The sequence below is a fragment of the Emydura macquarii genome, unplaced genomic scaffold, assembly GCF_026122565.2.
Source record: "Emydura macquarii macquarii isolate MOO-44397 ecotype Brisbane River unplaced genomic scaffold, CSIRO-AGI_Emac_v2 contig_2676, whole genome shotgun sequence".
In the NCBI taxonomy this organism is placed as follows: Eukaryota; Metazoa; Chordata; order Testudines; family Chelidae; genus Emydura; species Emydura macquarii.
The window spans coordinates 40,879,348-40,888,082 of record NW_027132813.1 but is presented as its reverse complement, the minus strand read 5'-3'; positions in this window follow the sequence as shown (position 1 = coordinate 40,888,082).

Genomic DNA, 8,735 nt, shown 5'->3' with positions numbered 1-8,735 from the left:
GAAGTTCTGAAAGTTCACAACTACAACTGAAGTCAATGGGAAGCTGTGCTTTGAATATGTAAAATGCTCTAAAAATACTAAGAACTCTGGAATATTGTTGCTTACATGTTTCAAGAGGGGCATCTACAATTAGTGGCTACTCGACAGTTTTGGTCTTAATCTCTCTGTGACTCACTTCACTAGCTGTAAAATGGGGATAATACGAACAGTTTTTACAGTGGTGGTGTGAAGATGATAAATTTATTAATATTTTTGAAGCACTGATGCGTCCTGGCAGTACCCAGGGTTATGAGGCACCTGCCTCACGTGTGAGGAATCTTGTGTGTGCCTTCTGTGGATCAGCTCCCTGAAACCACCAGCCTCTAGAAAGACAATGCTACCTTGCAGGCCTCCCTCTCTCTGTACAGGTTAGTGAAAGTCCCACACCGGCCTCTGACTGCACCCAATACTGTCCCCAGCCCCTTCGCCACTAAACACTCTCAGAATTACCAGTCCTACTGTTCCCAAAGGGAATACAGTTCTACTGAATGCACAGCACTTAGATATATTTATAGTGAAAACACATTTATTTTCAAAGAACAAAGATTCAAGTGAGAGTGAGTAAGAATATTGGAAACAAATGGTTACATATAAACAAAATCATAGCATGATTTTTACAGACTAAATTTAATTGGTTATCCTCCTGTCAAGCTATTTATCTCACCCAAAATTCTCTCCAATGTTTTCAGCCAAGCCTGACTGAGATCCCTTTTCCATGAATGTAAGAATGGCCATAATGGATGGTCCATCTAGCCCAGTATCCTGTCTTCCCACAATGGCCAGTGCCAGATGCTTCAGAGGCAATGAACAGAAATGGGCAATTATTGCATGATCCATCCCCTGTTGTTCAATCCCAACTTCTGGCAGAGGTTTAGGGACATGCAGAGCATAGGGTTACATCCCTGACTATCTTGGCCATTGATGGACCTATTCTTCCAGAACTTATCTAATTAATTTTTTAACTTAGTTATACTTTTGGCCTTCACAACATCTGTTGGCAACGAGTTCTGTATGTTGCCTGTGCATTGTGTGAAGTACTTCCTTTTGTTTGTTTTAAATTTGCTGCCTATTAATTTCATTGGGTGACCCCTGGTTCTTGTTTTATGTGAAGGAGTAAATAACACTTTCTCTACACCATTCATGATTTTATAGATTTCTGTTACTTCCCCCCCTCCCCTTTCTAAGGTGAACAGTCCCAGTCATTTTAGTCTCTCCTCATATAGAAGCTGTTCCAGATCCCCTAATCATTTTCGTTGCCCTCTGTACTTTTTTCAAGTCTAATCTTTTTTGAGATGGACCGACCAGAACTGCACACAGTATTCAAGCTGTGTGCGTCCCATGATTTATATAGTGATATTATGATATTTTCTGTCTTATTAACTACTCCTTTCCTAACGGCTCCTAACATTCTGTTAGCCTTTTTGACTGCCGCTACACATTGAGTTGGTGTTTTCAGAGAACTATCCACAATGATTCCAAGATCTGCTTTTTGAGTGGTAACAGCTAATTTAATTCCTTCATTTTGTATGTAAAGTTGGGATTATATTTTCCAGTGTGTATTATATGTTGCATTGATCAACACTGAATTTTATTTGCCATTTTGTTCCCCATTCACCCAGTTTTGTGATCTCCGTTTGTAACACTTTGCAGTCAGCTTTAGACTTAACTATCTTGAGTAATTTTTTGTCTGCAAACTTTGCCACTTCCCTGTTTACCCATTTTTCCAGATCATTTATGAATATGTTGACAGCACAGGTCCCAGCACAGATTCCTGGGATACCCCACTACTTACCTCTCCCTACTGTGAATGCTGACCGTTTATTCCTACCCTTTTGTTTCTTGTCTTTTAATCCTTACTGATCCATGTGAGGATCTTCCCTCTTATCCTATGACTGCTTACTTTGCTTAAGAGCCTTGTTAAAGACTTCCTGAAAGTCCAAATACACTATATGCACTGGATCACCCTTGTCCACATTCTTGATGACACCTTCAGCAAACTTGTTGTCTACTACCTAGGTAAAAGATGCTGGAGTGTCTCTTCGCACCCCTAAATATACCAGCCCAGATCTTTGACATGTACCTTAAGATAGGGTGTTCCCCTACATTCGTGCTGTTTACCTCTTCCTGAAGTTTCCAAAATCCTTCATTAGCATTACATTCAGACTGATGAGTGGAGGCCCAGTGTGAACCATACAATACTTAATTTACATGTAAACAGATATTTCCTGCCTGAAAGAACCTGTTTTTCACCTTTGCCGGTGACCAGTCCCTAGACCCAGATCATAAAAACGCAATTTTCAGTGTGTATGTACAGCTCCTTACACAACACCCATACATATATTTTGCAATGATATTGATGGCTAGTGTAGCACAGGCTTTTAGTAGAGACCTTACATGCCTCTTTTTGGTGAAACAATGTAACTACCAGACCCAAAGGATTCCTGTAATCCTTGTGTGTGCTGGTAGCTGGCATCAAGAGGCTCCTGATCACAAGCACTCAGATGCTGTAGTGAGTGCTCCAGCACCTCTGAGGAAATAGGAAAGTAATTCTGTATTCAGTGCAGGGTTTGGATGGTGTACAGTAAAGAAGGTTTGGGGCCACATATTGAATGTGAAGGATTTTTAAAAAAAATAACGAATAACTGCTCATTGACTGAATGAGGCAGGGTTCTGGTGGAAAAAAGTAGTATGTGATCATGTAATTAAAAACTATCATAATGCATACACACAAGGGAACCAAAGTAAGGTTGTACAAACAGGCTGAATTCTGTCACTTCCTAGCTTTTGAGTGCTTTACTTTGTAACCTCAGTGTTCTGTGAAGGCCTGATCTATATTTAGCATTTAGATCAATCTAGCCATGTCACTCAGGACTGTGAAAAATTCACACCCCTGTGCACTGTAGTTAAGCCAACCTAACCCCATGTGTAGATGCGACATAGCTGTCACCTCTCAGAGAGGTGGTTTAATTAAAGTAATGAAAAAGACCCTTCTGTCACTGTAGGAACTGTCAACAGTTAGAAACTAAAGTAATTCATTTTTCATGCCTTCAAATGTCAAGGTATATTTAAGAAGCACTTTTAGGCCATTAGTGATTTAAAAGAAACCCACTAGGACAAAAGGAGTAAGACTAGACTTCGCGTCAAACAGTGAGACTACTCAGCAACGAGTGATAGAATCATGGGGTTCGAAGGACCACAAGGGTCATCTAGTCTAACCCCCTGCCAAGATGCAGGATTTGTTGTAGCTAAGCCATCCAAGACAGATGGCTATCCAGCCTCCTTTTGAAAACCTCCAGTGAATGAGCTTCCACAACCTCCTTGGCAGTCTGTCCCATTGTCCCACTGTTCTTACAGTTAGGAAGATTTTCCTGAGATTTAATCTAAATCTGCTATGCGGTAGTTTGAACCCTTTGCCTCTTGTCCTGCCTCTATGGCAAGAGAGAACAACTTTTCTCCATCTTTTTTATGGCAGCCTTTCACGTATTTGAAGACCACTATCACGTCCCCCCTCAATCTCCTTTTTTCCAAACAAAACATACCCATTTCTTCAGCCTTTGGTCACAAAGCTTGTATTCCATCCCTTTGATATCTTTGTTGCTTGCCTCTGGATCCTTTCCAGTTTCTCTACATCCTTTCTATACATTGGTGACCAAAATTGGACACAGTCTCCGGCTGAGGCCTAACCAGTGCTGAGTAAAGCTGCTATCAACTCCCGTGACTTGCAGGCTAGGCCTCTATTAATGCAACCTAAAATTGCTTTTTTTGCAATAGCACCACATTGTTGACTCATGTTGAGGTTGTGATCCATCACAGCCTCCAGATCTTCTCAGCAATGCTGCCACCAAGCCAGTTATCCCGCATTCTGTATTTGTGCATTTTTTTTTCTTCCGTACGTGCAGCACTTTACATTTGTCTGTTGGATTTTATTGTCTATATCCCAGTTCTCCAATTTTTCAAGATCCCGTTGAATTTTAGCTTTTCCTCCAAAGTATTTGCAATCTCCCCTCCCCCCCGCTTTGTGTCATATGCAAATTTGATCAGTATGCTCTTTATTCCTACATCTAGATCATTAATAAAGATGTTAAACAACATCAGACCCAGAAGCGATCCTTGTGGAACCCCACTTAAGGCCTCTCTCCAATCTGACATCATTCCATTAATAGTTACTCTATTTGGGGTTGTTTAACCAAATATGTATCCACTTAGTGGTAGTTCTGCCAAGCCCGCATATCTCCAGTTTACTTATTAGAATGTAATGGGGGATTGTGTCAAAAGTCTTGCTGAAGTCCAGGTATATTATGTCCACCGCATTCCCCTTATCCACCAAACCAGTTATCCTGTCAAAGAATGACATTCTACAACTAGGCCTATTCTACACAACCACCTGCAGGGCAGATGTAGCCTAACATAGTTCTTTTGGATACAGTATTGAAATATGTCCATGATAGAAACCTTTTTAAACTACACTGACTGGCAAAACCCGTGATCCTAATCCCAAATGCCTTATGAATGATAAGAGAGAAGATGTACAACCACCTCTGGGCCTACGGAGAACAAAGGGAATAATGTAAAAGGAAAACATTTTTCCAACTTTATTTTAAAGATTAATTGCAGGAATGGGATGACATGGCACTGCTTTAAGCATGAATGATAAAGGCCAGCTGAAAGGAATGAGTTTGAGGAGAGATTTGACAGAGCATTGTTAATGTCTTGGCTATTTCTACCTGGTGGTGACTGGCTTTTTGAATGGATTCTAAACACAATGCTGATAATACTTTGCCCGTCTCTGGTGCTTACTTGCAGAGAATCTCAAGGCATGATGCAAACAGGGAATTCCAGTCCTATGACATAGGTAAGTGTCCCCATTTTACAGAGAGGGAAGTTCAGGTGCAGCCAAAGGCTGAAGTCTACTCCCAGGTCAGATATTGAACTTCAGCAGCACTCAGAAAGTAAAAACTTTTGCACTGGGAGAGACTTTTGACTGCATTCCAAAGTTTGTGGATAACACAGCAACAGAGAGAAGTCTGCACCTTCCATACATCTCTTACCTGAGCTGACTTGTATCAGCCCAGGCCTGTTACAGCAAAAGCTCCGTAATACATCCTCAGATCTTTTTTGTATTGCTTAAATAGTCCTTCTGTACCAACTACAGTGCTTCTGCAGTGTTCTTTTTCATTATATAAATGCGTTTAGTGATGACAGGAGGTCTGCAATTACCACATAAGCCCAGGATGACAGGAGGTCTGCAATTACCACATAAGCCCAGGATCGTTTAACATGCTTTCTCAAAACAAGACCTATCATCAAGAATTTTGTTGACATTCTGTGGGCCTGACTCTCCTCATCTACTATAAAGTCAATGGAGTTTCACTGGAGTGAGAGGAAAATCAGGCCCTATCCATGGATTATGAACTAACCCTTTCTGAATGCTCTTAACATTTTAGGTACTGTTTAAAAATGGGAAAATAAACCTTTCCTACCATATTTCAAAAAGTGTTATTACTTAACTGGGTTTTGAATGTAAAGCTGACTCATTTTTGCAAGACAAAGCCAGGGTTTTTCCAATTTTATGCATTAACAAGTAATTAGCTTTATTTGTGAGTAATCCCTCTCACCCACGCAGAGACAGCTTGAGGGGAGGCTTGTGCTACAAGGATGTACCATTTATTATGAATTGGCTGGTGGTTAGAAAAAAAATCTTTTTATTTGTAAAGTGAGCACATTTGATCCAGAAGCCACTGAGAAACAGTAATTACAGAACTACTCGATGCTATTTTTACCAGCATGCTAGTAGAGCCAGAAGGCATGGGTCCCTCCTCCAGGTCTGGCACAGCTTTTCATTGTGATCTTGGGCCACAAAGGTACAAACTCCTTGACTTTTTTGCTGCCCCCATTTTTGGTGCCCAACGTTAGATCCCCAAAATTAGATTTTTCCAGAAGTACAAAGTGCCTACCCCTCCAGTCCAGTAGGAACTGCACATTCTCAACCCCTCTGAAAAATCAGACTGTAGGTGCCTAAAATTGGGCACCTACAGTTGAGGCACCACAGGTTACAGATTACTTCTGAAAATGTGTCCATAACCTCCTTGTGCCTCAGTTCCTTCTTCTGGGGATAATGCTACCTACCTGGCAGCAGTGTTCAAGGCTAAATTCATCAGTGTTTGTAAAGCACTTTGAGGTGCTCTGATGGAAGGTACTATGGAGCGGCTATGGACACTATAACTAGTGTCACACAGTAAGCACGTGACTCCAAGCAAAAGGAAAGGAATAATCAAAATATATTTGGTACCCTGATGCTTAGCAAAGACAGCCTGTATTTTGTATATCATCATCATTTATATGTTTGCATTAATACAGAAATTCAGGAGAACTTCTTTGGGTTCAAAACCATTATATATATTTTTTGTGTTGGTGCTCGTCACAGGATGACTAATGAAGGTAATAGCAGTATAAATATATTTCATAGTTGTAAACAATGAAATGTAAATTTACCTGGAACTGTAAAAGAATTTTACTTCTGGCAGGGCAACTGCAGGTTTTACTCATGCAAATCCTCTCCTCATGATGGGGAATTCCCTTGTGACTTTACAATTAGAAAGCTTACTGTTTGTGTGGTGGTTGTTGCTGAAGACCCTGGACTGCCCTGTCCCCTGGTGGAGAAGCATGTGCACTGCAAATATTTATGCAGGACTTATGTTTTTAGTGACCGTCATAAAGGACGGATGTATTCACAGACTATTATTTCTAAGTTTGAATCAAGCATTTAAAAGTTTATTAAAAATCAAAGGCTGAAATCAAGAGAGGTGTGTCTCCATATATAAAATGTGCAGTGCTAACCTTTTGTGTGCCACAAGGACAGGTCCAGTGATTTTACTCTAGTTATAGTGTAGCACCTTTTTTCATTTTCAGACCCCTGAAAAATTTCGAAAGGAGGTGCGGACCCCTTTGGAAATTCAACCTGTGGTCCACGGACCCCTACCATACAAGTCATAGACTGAAAATTGACTGAACAGAATTAAACTATAAATGTTGCACATGCTCAGCACAGCATTTCATGCAGCATGAGAAAGGGCGCTAAACTGTGGGCTTCTATGGTAATGACAACTCTTCCGGGTTTAACCTGTAGGAGGGAGTATTCACATACTTTTGCTTGATCAGAAAAACAGAATGTCTTTTCTGGGATCTGAACCTCTACTTTTTTAGTTACCTTTCATGGACCCCTTAGACATGGTCTGAGGACCCCCAGAGGTTCGCAGACCATAAATCGAAAACCACTGGTGTAGCACATAGTGGATGCATATAGTCATGTAAATGCTTCTTCAAAGTATGCAAACTAAACATTGGGAGAAAGTAAAGGCTAATGAGAGCCAACTATCTTCCTAAGGTTTGAAAGATTTTCTTGCAAGGATAATATTTGGTGTTTCATGTCTTTTAGACCCAAATAATCCCTTCCACTTGCACAGGCAATATAACACAAGAGTACATTCCCTTGAGTCATTTTAGATGTCTCCCACCTCAGGATGCATCCCCTCACGTAAATGTATTGGGGACTTCCTTCTACTAGTAAATCCTGGCTGCAGCCCTGCTGTTAAAGCTAAGAGTGAGACATTTAAAAAGAAGCTACTCTAATTCTAAAATCTGCTTTTAGAAAGATTAATACTCATAACATTTGATCATAAGTCAAATGTAATAACTGAAAAAGTAGCACAAAGGGCTTTGCCTGTGGAAATTGAATCTATTTCTAATGTGAAATGCTTTGTATCAATTAGGCACGTTTTGTGAAACAGCTCAGAGCAGAGATACATGGAAAAATAAACAAGGTGAGTTACAGTGAGCTGGTTTATTTTTCTCCTGCACTAGCTGTTGGCTGTGTTTTCATGTATGTGGCTGCCTGCATCAAAGACAATACTTTAGGAACAATACAAACAACTTTAGGCAAAGCCTCTTCCGAATTCGGGTTATTACAATCATAATTAGAGCAAGAGCTGGTAAATTTTAACATTTGCAGCTGAGCCCTAGACTCTTCCGTAAACTTCCTGGGCTTTATGGTGACAAGAACTTGTCTTCTTTGTCCTTAACATTTTGTCTAATTTTAGATTATTTTCAGGGAAGTCACCCATAAGAGCACTCTGGAGATAGGGAATGCTCCTCATGGACAAAATTTGCCGCAAGCATGGGTAAAGCACAACAGAATGATATTTTTTTAAGGTTTCCTGGATGGCTTTACTCGCATATTTAAAAAGTTACTGGCTGGCTGGAATGGAGAGGAGTTGCTGTTAGTGCAGACACAGCCTGGTATCTCCTGATCGAATTTCCACCCTCTGTTGGCTTGCTAAACGAGGAACTCAAGCAGACCAAAAGTGGCCTCTAGCAGCTCAGCCTGCTCTATTTATAGTCACTGCCCCTCTTAGAGATTGGCGCTGAGCCTTTGCAGCATTGAGTTTGTAACACTCAAGCACGTTCTAAATGAAATCATAGCTGGCATCAGAGATGAAATGCACAGGGTCAAATTCTCTCTCTCATAGCCATGTGCCAGAAAGCCTCTGCCCAGCCCAAGAGCCTGGGGCAGAAGTTAGCCACCTAATTTCTGGCCCCTCTGAAATGCTATGGCTCTCCAGCAGAGGTCTTTATTTATGAAATGTACCCAACTGGAAATTATCCATGGTTCCCCAGGCAAATTATTCCTATTCTTAGGA